Here is a 19,262-nt window from a genome sequence, read left to right as displayed (position 1 = left end):
GAAATGGGCCACATAATACACCTGTTAACAAAATTAAAGCCCATTGGACTAAAGGGGCATTGAAGAGACAGCTGGTTAAATCACAGAAAGCAAAGAGTAGTGATTAACAGTTGTTTATTAGACAAGATAAAAAAGTTAGCACCGATTTGACACCCAAATACCTATTGAGGATGGAGGACGGGAAAATTTGTGGCTGAAACAGCTGCTCCTTTTTTGAGGTATTGTAGGTGTTGGAGGTGATTTCCTTGCATTCCAGGAGCAGCAATTATTGTCTTATGTGCTATTGCATTGTTTTGGAACTTTGGAATAAAAAGTCAAACAACGGCACTTTTAAAAGGGAGAAGGACAAAACGTAGGCAGCACATGGTCAGTGAAAGACAGAGAAAGAAACCCTCACTGCTAACTGACACAGCAGTGAATCTGCACAGTTACCGCCTTTGCTTTTTAAATTCAGGACATCAAGGTGCGTCTAGGAAAACTTAAACAGCAAAATTCAAAACTGATCTTGGAGGATCCTATTTGGGAGAGGTCACAGCACAGAAACAGAACAGTTCATAATTAATTGTAGCCTTGCTGTAAATCTACAGTAGTGAGTAGAGTGGGCTCGTTTTTGATTATATATTTTATTGAGACCTCTCGAGTAAATTCTAAAAATATAAGCCATAAGTATCAAGTTAGCCTGGAACAGTATTTTGTAGAGCAATAAGAAAGTATTATTTTTGGGTCTGCTGATTGGAAGGAGGAAAAATGGCCTTAAGTAAATTAATATGCTCTCCTTGTCCAATGTGGGAGTTTTGACAGAGTTTACGTTTTACTGAGGATTATAAATGCAATAAATGTCTTTGGTTGCGAATGTTATCAGATCGAATGGATCGGTTGGAACGACAGTTAGAGGCAATGAGGAATTTACAACAGAAAGGGGGTGTGATGGATAGCAGTTACAAGAAGGAAGAAAAGCCACAGATATGGACTTTCAGGAGAATGTAGAACAAACAGCCATGTTTCTTGTATCAAGAGAGGCTCTAATGCAATGAGGGGTACGTAGGGTTCTAAGTGATCAACTGTGTTAGGGGACTAGAAGAAAGTGAGGACTAGACCAGAGTCAAGAGTATTACCCTGGAAAAGCACAGCAGGTCAGACAACATCCATGGAGCAGGATAATTGACATTTCAGACATAAGGCCTTCATCAGGAATGAAGCTTGTGAGCCAAAGGGATGTAGAGGTAAATGGGAAGGGTGTGTGTGACTGTATGTGTGTGGGGGGTGCGGAGGTAGCTGAGAGTGCAATAGGTAGATGAACATCGAGATAATGGTGATAGGTCAGAGAGGAGGGTGGGGCAGATAGGTAGGAAGGAAGATGGTCAAGTAGGACAGGTCATGAGGGTGGTGCCGAATTGGAAGGTTGGATATGGGATGGTGAGAGGGGAAATGAGGAGACTGGTGAAACCCACACTGAACCTATGTGGTTGCAGGGTCCAAAGGTGGAAGTTTGGCGATATAGGAAGCTGAGGACCTGCATGTCCTTGGTGGAGTGGGAGGGGGGAGTTGAAGCGTTCAGCCACGGGGCGTGGGTTGGTTGGTGCGGGTGTCCCAGAGATGTTCTCTGAAGTGTTCTGCAAGTAGGGGTCTTGTCTCCCCAACGTAAATAAGACCGCACTGGGAGCAATGGGTACAGTAAATCACATTTGTGGAAGTGCAGGTAAAACTCTGATGGATGTGGAAGGGGAGGAATGGGTGCAGGTTTCGCAATTCCTGCAGTGACAGGGAAAGGTGCCAGAAGAGAAGGCTGGGTGCAGGATGACTACAGAAATTGAGGGTTTGGTTAAGAAAAAAAAGGAAGCATAGGTCAGGTATAGAAGGAGAGATCGAGTGAATCCTCAGAGGAGTAAAGGCAGTCGGAGTATACTTCAGAGGGAAACTGGGAGGGCAAAGAGGGGACAGGAGGTAGCTTTGGCAAATAGGGTGAAGGAGAATCCAAAGGATTTTTACAAATACATTGAGGAAAAAGGGTAACTAGGGAGAGAATAGGGCGATAGTAAATGGGTATTTTGCACGGTGTTTACTGTGGAGAAGGACATGGAAGATATAGATGGTGACATCTTGAAAAATGTCCGCATTAGAGGAAGAAATGCTGGATGTATTGAGATGCATAAAAAAGTTGATAAATCCCCAGGACCTGATCAGATGTACCCTAGAACTCTGTGGGAAGCTAGGGAAGTGATTGCTAGGCCCCGGCTGAGGTATTTATATCTTCGATAATCATGGATGAGGTGCCAGAAGACTGGAGGTTGGCTAATGTGGTACCACTATTTAAAAAGGTAGTAAGGAAAAGCCAGGGAACTATAGACCGGTGAGCCTGACTTTGGTGGTGGGCAAGTTGTTGGAGGGAATCCTGAGGGATGGGATTTACATGTATTCAGAAAGGAAAGGGCTGATTCGAGATAGTCAACAGGGGTTTGTGCGTGGGAAACCATGTCTCACAAATTTGATTGAGTCTTTTTAAAGAAGTAACAGAGCATTGATGAGGGCAGAAGGGCAGACTTGATCTATTATGGACTTCAGTAAGGCATTTGACAAAGTTCCCTATGAGATAGTGATTAGCAAGGTTAGATTTCATGGAATACAGGGAGAACTAGCCATTTGGATACACAACTGGCTCAAAAAGTAGAAGACAGAGGGTGGTGGTGGAGGATTGTTTTTCAGGGTGGTGGTGGAGGATTGTTTTTCAGACTGGAGGCCTGCGACAAGGATTGTGCTGGGTCCACTACTTTTCATCATTTATATAAAATGATTTGGATATGAACATAGGAGATATAGTTAGCAAGTTTGCAGATGATACCATCTCTTCCCTAGGGTGAGGGAGTCCAGAACTAGAGGGCATAGGTTTAGGGTTGGAGGGGAAAGATACAAAAGGGACCTAAGAGGCAACTTTTTCACGCAGAGGGTGGGGCCTGTGTGGAATGAACTTCCAGAAGATGTGGTGGAGGCTGGTACAATTGCAACATTTAAAGGCATCTGGATGGGTATATGAGTAGGAAGGGTTTGGAGGGATATGGCCAAATACTGGCAAATGGGACTAGATTAGGTTGAGATAGCTTGTCAGCATGGACGAGCTGGACAGTTGTGTCTGTTTCTATGCTGTACACCTCTGACTGTGATTCTGGAACAACCACTTTCGGATGTACTATGACAACAAATTTTGTAATAGGAATTTATTCTCTTAAAAAATTGATGTTTTTGAAAATTCTCTTCCATGAAGCCTTAGACTATTAACAAGTAAATTTGCTAATTGATTTTTGATTCACAAAGGAATCACCGATTATGTGTGACAGAAGCGTTAAGATCACAATCTGCTCAACAAATGATCTTATTGACTCAGAGAGCAGGTTTGAGGGTCCAAATGGTCCATGCCTTCTCCTGTTCTTATCTTATGGAAGGCAGAATTTAAAAGTTTGTTTACTACATTTCCAAGTATCATGTTTCTACACTGAACAAAGATAAAGGTACTTCAGAGGACATAGGTTTGTGAAAGGGGCAGATAAAGTTCAAACACAGGATGTACAAAGTGCTGTAGCTTGTTAGAAAAAAAATGCAGTAAAGTGTGAGTTACAATTTTCCAGCATGAACTGGAAAACTCATTCACAAATCTTTGAAGATGACAAGAAAAAATGCAATGAGCTGGGTGTTATAAATTGAGCACAGTACAAAAGCAATGCTAAACTTTTATAAGTTACTTGATGAGCTTCAGATCGGAAGAATGTGTCCAGTTCTGCACGCATTTCTTGAAGGATGTCAAAGGACGTTTACTATCATGTCAATAACAGTTATTCAGAAGACTAAAGCAGCTTGGAATGTTATCCTCGCAGCACAAGGAGGTAAGGGCAGATTTAGTTAATGATTTTGAAGAATAGGAAGAAAACATTTTCACTGGTAAGAGATCAGTAGCTGCCAGACTGAGGTTTTAAACAATCTGGAATGGAATTAAGGGAGGTTTTTTTCCAAAAAAAAGGGGTTGTTGTAATATGGAACATACCAGAGGGAGTAGTGAAAGGAAACTGAATTAATATTTTCGCAAGGGTCTTGGTTATAAACTTGGAAAGGAAAATATGTAGGGCTATGACCAAAGTGTATAGCCCAGACTAATTAGCTGGCTCCTTTAAAGAGCCAAATAGGCACAACAGATCAAAATGACCTCATTGCATTGTACAGTTTATCATAATTGAAATTAGATAAAATGCTTGTTACATATTAAATCCTGAAAAAGTGAGAATTCTGTAGGTTTACAACTTCATTACAGGCACTGTCACTTTAATTTCAGTAAAATAAATAATTTGCAATGAAAAAAATCTATTCACTTTTGGTTGATAACATTTGGCATTTCTGTATCACCTTCAACTTTGTTGTGAGGATTTTGCCTTAAATACAGAAGAAACCTGTTGCCCATACTGAACAACAGAATTCTACATAACTTAATACAATTAAGTTACCTAGATTAAAAAAAAAGCCATTAGGAGTTGCAACAGTATAGCCACCACTGCAGCTCAATAATAAAAATTGCTCATGCTCTACGTGCATAAAAATAGACATGCAATTTCTCGTCATATGCAAAGAGCGGTGTTACATTTATGCGCTAAATATATGATTCATGAATGCCTCATCTAGAATTTGCACTAGCTATTAAATTTACAGCACAAAAAAGGCAAAATACTTGTAAATTCTCCCTGAATATAATACACATTTGAAAAATGAGTTTTCACGGAGGGATGTGCTACATTTTTAAAACAAAACAAAGATTCGGCCGGGGAATGATTAACAATCTATCCAAGTCCTGTTACACAGGCTTCCCCATCTCTGGAACTGGGACGAGCTGGGATTGCTCAACTCGCCGACGTTCACCATTTGCCGAAATCCAGGACACCGTGCCCGATCACTGACGCATTTTGTGCGGAAAGGTGTTGAAAATCTTGCCCTCGATTGATAAACAAGTGATAGCCAGAGACTAAGACGAATTTGGCACCGCCAACAATAACCCAACGGTTCAGAAGCTTGCATCCACGGCGACAGTGCATGCGATTAAAAAAAAAACTGCAATGCTGCTGCGCTTGATCCAAACCCTGGAGCTTCTCATTCAAAAACCTGTGACTGTTGGTCCGCTGGGTCCCCTTCACCATTTCCCCCTCCCCCCCAAGTGCTAACATATCACTTCAATGTTAAGAAGTCATCACAAACTAGCAGGCTTAAAATAAAAGCGTTTTAACGGTGCAGGCGAACTAAATCCTCCCCAAATCCAGAGCGGCACAGATTTATAGCGCTATCTGCGGCAGCAGATTAGACCCAACGCCATCATGCAATGGCTCAGATCGCAGGCAACAACTAAAACACCGGCAATGGGGCAAAGCAGGGGCGGACTACAGGGTCAATACGGATTAAAACCCGACGGATTTTACTACCTTCTATTCTTGCTCGTCTCTCTCTTTCTGGCGAGTTAGCTTTCCTCAAGCTCTTGCGACATGAACCATATCAGAGATTTCCGTCAGCGCTTCACCTTTCGCACAGCTTCAGCGTCTCTTCACTTCCTCCCTTTGCCCCTCCCACCTCAGCCGGCCCCTCATTTACTGTCGGCAGAGTCAAAAAAACGTCCCGCTGCATCCTGGGAACTGGAATCCCGCCCACCCCAAGCGCTGACCGTTGAGCCGGCTCGCGGACGCAGACGCGCACGCGCCGTTCCCCTCTCTCAAAGCTGTTGAGGACACCCTTTCCCAAAGTCCCAAACCCCACCAGGCGGATAAGTGACAACCGCGTTCACCAATAGTCAGCCGCACAAGCCGAGTGGGCGGGACGGTGCCCAAACGCTCCAAGGGAAAGCCACCAATCAACGCTAGGGAAGGGTGGCAAGCAAGTTCGGTTGCGTCTCGGTCACGTTCAACCAAACTTTTGTTTGAAAGATCGCGAGTTTTCCTGCCCTGCGGTTCCTGGGTACAAACAAAAATCTCCCACACTTGAGGTAGGTGCGCTAGTTTTAAAATTCAGCTTCTGACTGAAAACCGCTTTCGTTTTCAACCACTGTGTACGGTGAAAATAAACTAGGTTCCTAAATGTTCCCGTGATTCTGTATTTGCTGAGAATGTTGTTGTTTACCTGTGGCAAGTTTTTTTTTGTGTCTGGTGTACGTAGGCCTTGGCGACGCAGTGACTTTTCTAACGCTCTGCTGGAAATCCTGTCGAGCAGCACAAGCTTTTCACTTCCATTTACAAATTTATTACCAATATAAACTTGGTTCTGTCGCAGTTCGTTTTAAGCCTTCATTATAACTCAAGCTTTGAGATTATGAGGCAATCTACAGTTTTGAGATGAAAGTCTTGATTTTTTTATTCGAATTTATGCTTAAAAATTAGAGGAATTGATGCAGTTTGTTGAACTGGATGTACAGACAGTCGACATGTACAGACAGTCGACAGTCGAAATGTCAAGACATTTATTATTTAAGTACATATAAAGCAGAGGTTTAAAAATCCTTGTACCTTCTGTCGTTTATGAAAAACAGAATGTTTTGAACAGCGGTATATCATTTTCGATCTTGGTTAAAGGACAAATTTATTTCTCAAAATACAGGAACGTGAAGAATTTGTGTGTGTGTTTACATTTTTAAATGTGAGCAAAGAGAATTTCACACTTATAAGTGAGTGAACTTGCATTTTTCAGTTAACTTTCTATACTATAGATGCATCGATGCGACGTCGATTACTGTGGAGTATGAAGAAGATTAGATTAGATGATTTACAGTGTGGAAACAGGCCCTTCGGCCCAACAATTCCACACCACCCGCCGAAGCGCAACCCACCCCTACCCATTCCCCTACATTTACCCCTTCACCTAACACTACAGGCAATTTAGCATAGCCAACTCACATAACCTGCACATTTTTGGACTGTGGGAGGAAACCCAAGCAAACACGGGAGAATGTGCAAACTCCACACAGTCAGTCGCCTGAGATGGGAAATGAACCCGGGTCCCTGGCGCTGTGAGGCAGCAGTGCTAACCACTGTGCCACCGTGTATTGAACACTCAATTTCCTGGTGAAGGGCTTATGCCCAAAACGTTGACTCTCCTGCTCCTCAGATGCTCCCCGACCAGCCGTGCTCCTCCAGCACCACACCCCTTGACTCGATCTCCAGCATCTGCAGTGCTCACTTTCTCCTAATCAGTGACTCCAGTCTAGCAGCTTTACAAGTTGTGATATCACAGTAGTCTGCTTCATCTTGCAGACCTTTAAATTTCAGCAATCTACGTAGACGATTTGGAGTTGAAGACCACATGTAGTGTGTCAAAGTTTGCAGATGACACCAAGATGAGTGGTACAGCAAAGTGTGCAGAGGAGTCTGAAACTTTGCAGAGGCACATACAGTTTGAGTGGATGGACAAAGGTCTGGCAGATGGAGTACAGCATTAATAAATGTGAAGTCTTCCACTTTGGTCGGAATAACAGTAAAAGAAACTATTATTTGAAGGGCAAATAATACTCTACTGTGCAGAGGGGGTGGGTGACCGACAGAAGGATGGTCGGCGGATGCTGTTAAAGTACAGATTTCAGACAGCCCAGGGAGTCCTTGTGGACTCAGACCTGTAAGCCTCTCTTGGTTTGTCCCGGAGAATGGTGTGGAAAACAAATATAGTTTAAAAATTGAGTTGAAAATGCAATTACAGGTTTTTAGATAGATTTAGTATAACATACTGTGAAGGTGAGGGCAATTTAAAACATGAAGTGTTAAAAGGAAAAGCAGCTGTACGTGAAGTGTGGGCAAGAAATAAGGTGGTAACAAAGTCTAGTTACAAGTGATTGGTGAGATGGGTAAGAGTGATAAAATAAACTTACTAGGACATGGGCTGACAGGTTAATGACTTGAGCACCACACCAGGCTTGTATGGATGGTAATATAAACTCTGAATTGATTGTAATTTATGCAGAGTAGAGGCTGTCAGTATATTTAAGAAATCATATTTTCGGACCCGTGAGTCTGGTTTAGAATTTTGATGCTAGCTGGAAGGAGAGGTTGGAGGAGTAATTTAGGTTTTATGAAAATGGGAAACAGAAACAGTCATGGAATGGTGATAGCTGAAAAAATATCACTCCTGGTTAACCTGTCAAGTTGCTGTATCTCTGCACTTAGCTTGATGTTTCAATTGAGGAGTTGATGGAGTCAAAACTTGAGACTTGTAGGTGTAAGTAGAATCTGCTGCTTTTGATGACATAGCGTTTATATGCTTTCAAGACCAGACACTCAAACCCTACTCAGTCCATTGTAAAGAACATCATTTATATGAAAGTATATCTGCATTGGCTATTGTTGGTTCTGAATCTTTGTTTTTTTCTCAGTCTGGGACCAATCATATAATGCTTCTTCAGCTGGGGGTTTCCTTATGGTTTTCAGATGCTGTTATTCCACAGCTAAATTGAGGCAGAAGATTTGGGTCCAGTTTTTTGGAAGAAATTCCTGTAACACCCCTTTCAGAATACAAGAAATGACATGTCTTTAAATCGAAAGTGCTGTTTTAAATTAGCTTGTTGCATGTTTTTGAACATATCAGGTTGCTAACAAAGTTTAGATCTATATTGTTAAATCTTAGAATTTGGCCTTCTAATGTAGTTGTGCTGTGACTACACAGGTGGTTGAAGGAGCAGCGCTCTGAAAGCTAGTGTTTCCAAATAAACCTGTTGAACTATAACCTGGTGTTATGTGGTTTTTAACTTTGTCCCCTCCCAGTCCAACACCGGCTCCTCTACATTATGCCTATCCTTAAATTAAGTGACTTTCAGCAATTTCCATACCCGGTTCAGAGTCAACCATATCACCGCAGATGTTACGGTATATGGGGACCTGGCCAGATAAGGACAAGAGATTTCCTTCCTGAAAGGATGACTAAGCCCCACTCTCTGCAACTGGATCCTCAGTTTCCTGACCCACAGACCACAATCAGTGAAGACTGGGGGCAATATTTCATCCTCAGTAACATTCAATACTGGAACCCGCATGGGTGCGTAGTCTGCCCCCTACTGTACTCACTGTATCCTCATGACTGTGTCGCCAAATATCAGACTAATGCCATTTACAAGTTCGCTGATGACGCCACCATAGTCGTTTTTTGAATCATATAAGTTGGAATAGGATAAAGTACTGATCTAATGCACCAAGGTAACTGTTTGATATTTTGGTGTAGCAAAAATAAAATTTGCTTTTGACAAAATATTTCAAGTTACGTATACACTTTTTTTGTTATTGCCTTTATATGATTTATATTGTGTTTTCTGTTAAAAGTACCAGTTAGCATAATCAGTGATTCTCCATTATTTACAGGTATTTATATAACTTCATAAAGTCTAAGGACAGAAATGGACAATGTGACCCAACTGGTCTGTACTTCAAATAAGCCTTATCCACCCTAGCCCCTCTAAAGCTATCAATGCATCTTCCAATTTGCAAGCTCCAGAATTGCCAGATTAATGTGATCATAAAATTAGATTCAAGAGTTTTTACAGCATGTGATTTGATTTGACTTACTATTTTCACGTGAATAGTGAAAAGGTTTGTGTGCAGTACAGGTAGATCACACCATACAAAGTGCATTAGGATGATGGAACAGAACAAAGAACACAACGTCATGTCTGCAGAGAAGGTGCACAAACAGCGCAATCAACATTAAATTTAAAATCTGAAGCCTAATACCAGCAGGGAAAGAAGCTATTTTTGAATATGTTGGTACATGTGTTTAAGCTTTCGTATCCTCTGTCCGATGGAAGAGGTTGGAAGAAATTATAACTGGGCTGGGACGGGTCTTTTATGTTAGCTACTTTCCCGAGGCAGTGAGAAGTTTAGGTGGAATCAATGGATGGAAGGTTGGCTTGTGGATGGACTTTGATAAGGTGCCACACGGGAGGCTGCTGAGCAAGGTGAGGGCCCATGGTGTTCGAGGTGAGCTACTGGTATGGATTGAGGATTGGCTGTCTGACAGAAGGCAGAGAGTTGGGATAAAAGGTTCTTTTTCGGAATGGCAGCCGGTGACAAGCGGTGTCCCGCAGGGTTCAGTGTTGGGGCCGCAGCTGTTCACATATATTAATAATCTGGATGAAGGGACTGGGGGCATTCTAGCGAAGTTTGCCGATGATATAAAGTTAGGTGGACAGGCAGGTAGTACTGAGGAAGTGGGGAGACTGCAGAAGGATCTAGACAGTTTGGAAGAGTGGTCCAGGAAATGGCTGATGGAATTCAATGTGAGCAAATGCGAGGTCTTGCACTTTGGAAAAAAGAATACAAGCATGGACTACTTTCTAAATGGTGAGAAATTTCGTAAAGCCAAAGTACAGAGAGATCTGGGAGTACTAGTTGAGGATTCTCTAAAGGTAAACATGCAGGTTGAGTCCGTGATTAAGAAATCGAATGCAATGTTGTCAATTACCTCAAGAGGATTGGAATATAAAAGCACTGTTGTGCTACTGAGACTTTATAAAGCTCTGGTTAGGCCCCATTTGGAGTACTGTGTCCAGTTTTGGTCCCCACACCTCAGGAGGGACATACTGGAGTGTGTCCAGCGGAGATTCACACGGATGATCCCTGGAATGGTAGGTCTAACATATGAGGAACGGCTGAGGATCCTGGGATTGTATTCATTGGAGTTTAGAAGATTAAGGGGAGATCTAATAGAAACTTACAAGATAATACATGGCTTGGAGAGGGTGGAAGCTAGGAAATTGTTTCCGTTAGGCGAGGAGACTAAGACCTGTGGACACAGCCTTAGAATTAGACGGGGTAAATTCAGAACAGAAATGCGGAGACATTTCTTCAGCCAGAGAGTGGTGGGCCTTTGGAATTCATTGCCGCAGAGTGCAGTGGAGGCTGGGACGCTAAATGTCTTCAAGGCAGAAATTGATAAATTCTTGATGTCACAAGGAATTAAGGGCTTCGGGGAGAATGCGGGTAAGTGGAGTTGAAATGCCCATCAGCCATGATTGAATGGTGGAGTGGACTCGATGGGCCGAATGGCCTTACTTCCGCTCCTATGTCTTATGGACTGGCCTGTTATCCCAACTCTCTGCAATTTCTCATAATCCTGGGTAAAGCAGTTGCCATACCAAGTTGTGATACATCCTAATAGAATGCTTTCTGTGGTCCCTCTTTAAGAATTGGTAAGTGTCTTTAGCCTCCTGAGGAAATAGAGGTGTGGTTGTGCTTTCTTCACCGTAGCATCAATGTGGTGGATCAGGACAGATTGTTGGTAACTATCACTACTCGGAACTTGACGCTTTGGACCATCTCCACCTCGGCACGATTGAGGTAGATAGGGGCACCTTGCTTTCTGAAGTCAATAACCGGCTCTTTCATTTTGCTGATGTTGACAGAGTGATTATTATGTTTACATCATGCCAGCAAGCATTCTGTTGCCTGTATTCTGTCTTGTCATTGTTCGAGATTGACTTATAACTGTGCGTCAGTGAACTTGGAGATGGAGTTACGACAGAAATTGGCCACACAGTCATGAGTGTATAGGGAATAGTAAAAGGTACACAGTCTTGCAGGGCACTGGTGTTGAGGATTATCGTGGAGGAGTTGGTGTTGCATATTCTGACTGCAGTCGGTGGGTCAGGAAATCAAGGATTCAATTGCAGAGGATGGAGTTGAGAGCTCGGTCTCGGAGTTTGGAGATTAATTTGGTTGCAATTATGGTGTTGAAGGTAAAGCTTTAGTCAATAAGTAGGAGCCTGACATTGTTTTCCAGATGTTCCAGGGATGAGTGTAGGGCCAGGGAGATGGAATCTGCTGTGGATCTGTTGCAAAGGTAGATGAATTGGAAGGGATCGAGGTAGACTGGGAAGCTAGAGTTGATGTGAACCATGACTAACCTCTGTTGAAATTAAATCAACTCAACTCAAATGCTAGCAAGAGCAAAGAAAAAGTTTGTGTATTGTGTATTGAGTCGACTCTGCAGGGTCGACTCAATACATTTGGCAAAACGCCTCCTGTAAGGGGTGTCTGAATAACTTTCACATATTCCCGTTATACTAAACTTCGCTTATCCTTATCACACCTTGAGGCCAAGAGCTTGGAACATTCGAGCTCCTTTCCACATATGGAATTGTTTTTTCTCATTCCTTGACTGTTGCTATGATAGTTTACTGTCCTTGTGAGACTACTGAGAGTCTGGTTTCACTTCATATTTTTCCCTGACTTTGCTTTTCTGTCTGCCTGCAAGACTTTGCAAGGTATTCTTTTACAGATTTCACAATAAATGTTAACTTTCCATTACACTTCCCCCCCCCCCCCCCCCCCTTGTCATTTTATGACTACAATGACAAAACCAAAAAAAAATGTACAGAGCCAGATAGCTATACATCAAATTGCTTAGGGAGCACCAGGCCTTTCTTCAGATGTGCTTCATATGGCGTGATCTCTGCCCCCATTATGTCCTTGGGTGGTGTCAATCCACTATGGCTGTTATGGACTTCAGTGAGACGGCTAAGATACTGGGACACTGTCTCACCTTCTTGTTTGCACATTGCAATTTTGGTCATGTCCATTCAGACTGGGAATGCCTCCCTACAGGCGGTTGCTAGTGCTGCAACAAAAGCATCAAAGTCTCTGTTCTCCTCCGCTTGCGGGTTGGCTACTCTAGCATGGACATTTTGCAGCTGGCCAATTTATGCTTGATTTTGGTGACATCGACAGCCAGTTTTTGTCCCAGGAGACGTCTCATCTCATGTGACGTGGGACGGAACTCAATACGAACTTTGTCACTACTTCTTCGAGCTTATTACCTCCAACCTCACATGGTCAGGCAACTGCCCATAGGCACTTTCCAGTTCCTTCATGGTCCATGGCTGGTGGACCAACATTGAGTACCCTTCTGGATCTGCAACTTCAACCAATTGTGCATGCAAAACCACCTAGTTAGGCGATCGTACGCAGTACTCCCGCCGTCTGTCATGGGGTGATCGTGAACAGGCCCTGGATACCCTTCCATCTTGGAGTGGCCATCCTTCTTTTGGGCTGCTTGCTTCAATTGGTTGTGAGTACGAAGTGCTACCGGTGATCCAGCAAACTTGGAGGTAGCGGCCGCTGACTTGGAACCTTCATAGGGGGGCTATAGGTCTCGGAGGGCTGTCATCAAGGTCAGGATCTGAAACAGATTTAAGATACTGTACAGCTTCATTAGGTTGTTTTCCGCACGTGTCTGCATGTGCGCTGGTGTTTTTATGTGTATTTGATCTGTCTTTTACTTGAGGTTTCCTTTTCCTGATATCAGCCTCAGCTTTCCACATGTTATAAGCACTCTAATTCACAGATTCTATCTTTCCCTTCCGTTTCTCCTCTCTCTCCTCCAACTGCGACCTCCATATTTCCAATTGCCTTTTACTAAAACTTCCTCCCTCAGGAAAACCACATTCCTTGATCCACAATTCTAACTGTTTTACAGACTCTGGGCTGTAATTACTTGGAATGACCAACCAAAAATACAATACAATACATGCTAAGTCCTGTGTGGACCCTCTTTTTGTTTGCTCTTGTTGGAGCCTATTTTCACCGTTACTGGAAAAGTGTTCAGTGCTCTCTGTACCGTTATCTATTCCCTTTGACTTTGCTTTTACCTCCGGAGGGCCCCTCTCGCATTGGACGCGTCCGTCTCAATGCCTTGATTTTCATAAACCAAGAAACCACGTACCCGGTACGTCTTTGGTGATTCCAAGTCTAAAACCACCCCTTAAACTTGCTGTCTCTTAAGCACTCTAGAGACAGCAATCTCTTCCCTTGAGTTTTACTTGAATACCGCGTGAGAGTTCACTGGACTCTTCCTGATTTATTTATTCTATTAAAACGAGTCTCTGTAGGATTACGTAAGCTACGACTCTTACCCCGACCCTATTTGGTTCAGACCCCGGTGCTGGGGCGATCCACAAATTCCCAGTCCTTTCATGCAAAGGGGCCAATTCAGCACTAGGGATGAAGTGAAAGTCCTTCAAAGTGCTGGCGCCAACGCCTCCTGGAAATCTTCAGAATCTTCCCCAGTCATGGGATCCCGAGCATGCCCCCGAGTTTACTGTCGTGGAAATTAAATCGACTGGACTCAAATGCTAGCAAGAGCAAAGAAAGTTTATTTTGGAGTCTGCAGGGTCGACTCAATACATTAGGCAAAACGCCTCATGTAAGGGGTGCCTGAATAACCTTCACATATTCCGTTTATACTGAACTTATCCTTATCACACCTCAAGACCACGAGCTTGGAACATTCGAGCTCCTTTCCACATATGGAATTGTTTTTTCTCATTCCTTGACTGTTGATATGATAGTTTACTGTCCTTGTGAGACTACTGTGAGTCTGGTTTAACTTTACATTTTTCCCTGACTTTTCTTTTCTGTCTGCCTGCAAGGCTTTGCAAGGTATTCTTTTACAGATTTCACAATAAATGTTAATTTTCCATTACACTTCTTGAAGCACTTCATAATTATGGAGGTCAGAGGCACCGAGCGATAGTCACTGAGGCATGCTGCATGAGTTTTCTTTGGCATCAGGAAGATGATCTTGTTGAAGCAGGTAGGGACTTCAGATCATAATAAGGAGAGGTTAAAGATGTCAGTGAATACTCTGCCAGCTGACACGTGTCGGATCTGAGTGCAGAGCCAGAGACTCCACCTGAGCCAGTTATTTTCTGTGAGTTCACTGTCAAAAAGGTCGATCTGACATCTGCAGTGAAGACTAAGAATGGTGTCCCGTTTGCACCCCTCAGTCGAAGCAAAGCACTTAGAGACACCGTTTTACCTCCTTCATCTTGGAGGGAGAGAGAATAATCGCCCACGTGTGCTGGGACATGAGTTCTCAATCTTCTCTCTTGAACAACAGTTTCTATTTTTTTTTCTCTTTTTATTTCTTTTCTTTTTTCTCTTTTTTTAAATAAAACCCCCACACTACTGCCTAACTGCGGTGGTGTTTGTATTAGAGTGGTGCTGGAAAAGCACAGTAGGTCAGGCAGCATCCGAGGAGCAGGAAAATCGACGTTTCGGGCAAAAGCCCTTCATCAGGGCTTCATCAGGGTTCCTAATGAAGGGCTTTTGCCCAAAACGTTGATTTTCGTGCTCCTCGGATGCTGTCTGACCTGCTGTGCTTTTCCAGCACCACTCTGATCTAAACTCTGGTTTCCAGCATCTGCAGTCCTCACTTTTGCCTAACAAAAATAACTAGTCTGTTACAGGAAATAGAGTTTGAAGAATCCTCCCATGTGGGGAAAAAAATCACCAGTAAAGTTCGTAAATCCACAGTCCTTAGTGAGCACTCCATCGCCTCCATGTCGAGTGGAAACAAGCCAGTTCTCCCAAATCTCCTTTAGTAAAGTCCAACCTGAAAACAAAACTCAGGCTGTCCTTGTGCACCACTCCTTGGAGAAATCTGAATTGGATTAGGGCTTCCACCGACACCCTCCTTCGACTGACCGAACTGGTCCTCACCCTGAACAACTTTTCTTTCCAATCCTCCCACTTTCTCCAAACAAAAGGAGTAGCCATGGGCACCCGCATGGGCCCCAGCTATGCCTGCCTCTTCGTAGGGTATGTGGAACAATCCATCTTCCGCAACTACACTGGCCCCACCCCCCATCTTTTCCTTCGCTACATTGATGACTGTATCGGCGCTACCTCGTGCTCCCACGAGGAGGTTGAACAGTTCATCCACTACACTAACACCTTCCACCCCGACCTCAAATTCACCTGGACAGTCTCGGACTCCTCCCTCCCCTTCCTAGACCTTTCTGTTTCTATCTCAGGCGACCGAATCAACACGGACATCGACTACAAACCAACCGACTCCCACAGCTACCTGGACTACACCTCCCATCCTGCCCCCTGTAAAAACGCCATCCCATTCTCCCAATTCCTTCGTCTCCGCCGCATCTGCTCGCAGGAGGACCAGTTCAAAATACGTACAACACAGATGGCCTCCTTTTTCAAGGACCGCAATTTCCCCCCCGACGTGGTCGACGGTGCCCTCCACCGCATCTCCTCCACTTCCCGCTCCTCCGCCCTTGAGCCCCGCCCCTCCAACCGCCACCAGGACAGAACCCCACTGGTCCTCACCTACCACCCCACCAATCTCCATGTACAGCGCATCATCCGCCGTCACTTCCGCCACCTCCAAACAGACCCAGCACCAAGGATATATTTCCCTCCCCTCCCCTATCAGCTTTCCGTAGAGACCACTCCCTCCGCGACTCCCTTGTCAGATCCACACCCCCCACCGACCCAACCTCCACTCCTGGCACCTTCCCTTGCAACCGCAGGAGGTGCAACACTTGCGCCCACACCTCCCCCCTCACTTCTCTCCAAGGCCCCAAAGGAAACTTCCATATCCGCCACAGATTCACCTGCACCTCCACCCACATCATCTACTGCATCCGCTACAGCCGGTGTGGCCTCCTCTATATTGGGGAGACAGGCCGCCTACTTGCGGAGCGATTCAGAGAGCACCTCTGGGCCACCCGGACGAACCAACCCAACCACCCTGTAGCACAGCATTTCAACTCCCCCTCCCACTCCACCGAGGATATGCAGGTCATTGGACTCATCCACCGCCAAACCACAACAACGCGACGGTCGGAGGAGGAGCGTCTTATCTTCCGACTGGGAACCCTCCAACCACAAGGGATGAACTTGGACTTCACCAGTTTCTTCATCCCCCCTCCCCCCACCTTGTCTCAGCCGAATCCCTCCAGCCCGGCACCGCCTTCCTGACCTGCAGTCGTCTTCTTGACCTCTCCGCCTCCATCCTACTCCGACCTATCACCCTCACCTTGACCTCTTTCCACCTATCACATTTCCAACGCCCCTCCTCCAAGTCCCTCCTCACTACCTTTTATCTTCTCCTGCTGAACACTCTCTGCTCATTCCTGAAGAAAGGCCTGTGCCCGAAACGTCGAATCTCCTGTTCCCTGGATGCTGCCTGACCTCCTGTGCTGTTCCAGCAATAAAGTTTCAACTGTTAAATACTTAACCAAACTGACTAGACTTTTGGAGATGCTTCAAATGGAAGATACCAGTGCATCTGAGTATGCATTGCATCTGCAGGTATAGCAACAGGCTAGGTGAATGCAGCATTCTTTGCTGCATCTGCTCCTGCTCTGCAGTTAAATATAAGAAAGCCAACTGGCCGTTGTGATGTGATGACCACTTGATCAGTGAACATGATCTAATGTCCATAGGAAGGCCACCGACAAAAAGCGCACCGCCCTTCTCTTCATTGTTGTTGTTAGTTTCTTCACTTTTTGTGCTCATGATTGGGGAGCTGATTGAATCCATTGGATCAGGCTGTGAAGGGGTGGGTGGTGGTCTGAAGGCATCCTTTACATGTGAATGGAGAAATTCGAGAGACTATGTTAGCTGCTGAAAGTATCTTTGCATTTCCTCTCACATTCCTTCCTTGCCAAGGTGGTTATCAGTATGAAGACAGTCACATATTTAACCGCACTAAATTGCGTCTGCCTATTTCAACATTCTTTGAATTCTTCAAGTCTATTACTCTGTTCACTGTGACATTATTAAGTTTTATACAATCCGTAAGCTTTTAAATTTTACTGCCTAAACTATTCAGTCAATTATAAACAACAATCAGTGGTCCTAAAATCAAACCCTTGGGTACCTCATTAAGGTTATTCAAAAATTATTTTCCTTGGACAAGTTGATACTTGGGATAATGTGAAAGCTGTCAGGAAAAGTATTTCAAAAGTCTGGAATGGCAAGAAAACAAAAAAATGTTTCCTGTGCTTTAGCTATTGAAGAGGCAGTTTCAGTTCAGATTTATATCTCAAATATTTAAGGGAAACAAATGCTGAATATTTTAAAATTTGTTCTCCAAATGAAACTTCCCAAATAAAACAGTCTGAATTACAGTGGCAACTTTGGTAGAGATCAACATTCTTTGAATTTGCAATAAGAAGAGGGCCAATGAAGTCTTAACAATAATTAACAGAATTGAAACAGCTCAGCCTCAAGTTTTAATATTCTCTCAAATCTTAACAAAACATTAAACTCAAAGTGCACTCTTTTTGTGAATAATCTGCATTAAAACACAGCAGCAAAGATATTTTAATACAATACTCTCATCTGGCTAAAGCATGACCACTGACCCAATGTTTTTTTTAAACCGGTATTGTAGGATTTCAAACAAGTCAGGGGCTCAAGGCATTGAATCAATTGGTTTTAAGGTTACATGTTTGATAGTTTTAAAAAGGACATAATGTTGTACAATTTTAATGTAAAAACAAAATCTGCCCCATTACATAGCCTACTAAACACATTGAATTGAGATCCTAATTCAAACAAGACAAAACAGTTACTTGAAAGGATTTTCTGAATCGGGATTTTAACAAACCAAAGTTTTTAAACGTCAAACACTCTCAGCATGTCATAATTTGCATTGAAACTTTCCTTTTTCAACCAAGTATTAGTACAACCTTAATTTTAGCATTTTCTCTTTTTTGCATCCCCTCACTGAAATTACACTTCTAAAAGAGACAGCCCTCGCACCGCAATCCAAGCCACTCTCTTCCCCTGAACAAAGACTCGCAGAGCCTCAAATTTCACCACTAGGCGACTTTAACCCCTTCCTCACTTTTCTCCTCACAGAGGCCCGAAACCCAATTAAACACAGAAAACTCACACAGAGAGCTCAAACTCCAGCATAGAGCGGACAACTCGAACCTCAATTATCCCACCCAGGGGATTTGAATCCAAGTACTGCGCAGAGGACTTGAACCTCTGTTTGTCAGCACGCTTGCAAAATTGTCTTTCGACTGAGCTAATTACCATTTGAGGAATCTGTAGAATAGAGAGCGATCGAGGGAGTGCACCATCTCTGGCACACAGGAATATCGAGACCGACCAAGATTTAAAATCTTGTGGACCGGTCCGTCCCGTCTCGAGACATCGATGTTCTGGGCAACCGTTGACACCTTCTGATCGTAACTATTTGTTTGGATCCTGCTGACTATGCTCGATTATCCGAAGATCAATTATCCCCGCTCTGAGGGGCGGTGTGCTGCTGCCTAGTCTCCTGAACATGGAGCGGACTTAGCAAGTGCTCACTGTGTCAATCCCATTGAACCGATGGGGTTGGGGGGTGGCTTCAGCAATGCTGCAGGTCCCTTGCACACAAGTGTGTGTCTGCTCAGAAACAAACCCTGAGACACAGAGGGAGCGAGGAAAAAGGAAGCTTCAGAAAACTCGAAGCCC

At 43.9% G+C, this 19,262-nt stretch overlaps 2 protein-coding genes across 3 annotated transcripts in view; one reads left to right on the top strand and one right to left on the bottom strand.

Annotated features, from left to right (window-relative positions):
• LOC122560134 (dnaJ homolog subfamily C member 5) overlaps window positions 1-5,587 on the bottom strand; it is a 66,063-nt gene extending 60,476 nt beyond the window's left edge. The window contains exon 1 of the mRNA XM_043710417.2: window positions 5,451-5,587. The gene's annotated coding sequence lies outside the window, so the exon portion shown is untranslated. The remainder of the gene's footprint in view (window positions 1-5,450) is intronic.
• A 308-nt stretch (window positions 5,588-5,895) lies between these two features.
• LOC122560133 (glucose-induced degradation protein 8 homolog) overlaps window positions 5,896-19,262 on the top strand; it is a 42,727-nt gene continuing 29,360 nt past the window's right edge. For both annotated transcript variants that reach the window (XM_043710416.2, XM_043710415.2), the window contains exon 1: window positions 5,896-6,004. The gene's annotated coding sequence lies outside the window, so the exon portion shown is untranslated. The remainder of the gene's footprint in view (window positions 6,005-19,262) is intronic.

Source organism: Chiloscyllium plagiosum, unplaced genomic scaffold (genome assembly GCF_037043375.1).
Source record: "Chiloscyllium plagiosum isolate Xiang-an unplaced genomic scaffold, Cpla_swu_hap1 HiC_scaffold_15, whole genome shotgun sequence".
Lineage (NCBI taxonomy): Eukaryota > Metazoa > Chordata > Chondrichthyes > Orectolobiformes > Hemiscylliidae > Chiloscyllium > Chiloscyllium plagiosum.
The sequence above is the reverse complement of the archived record's forward strand: the minus strand, read 5'-3'. Positions and strand labels throughout refer to the sequence as shown.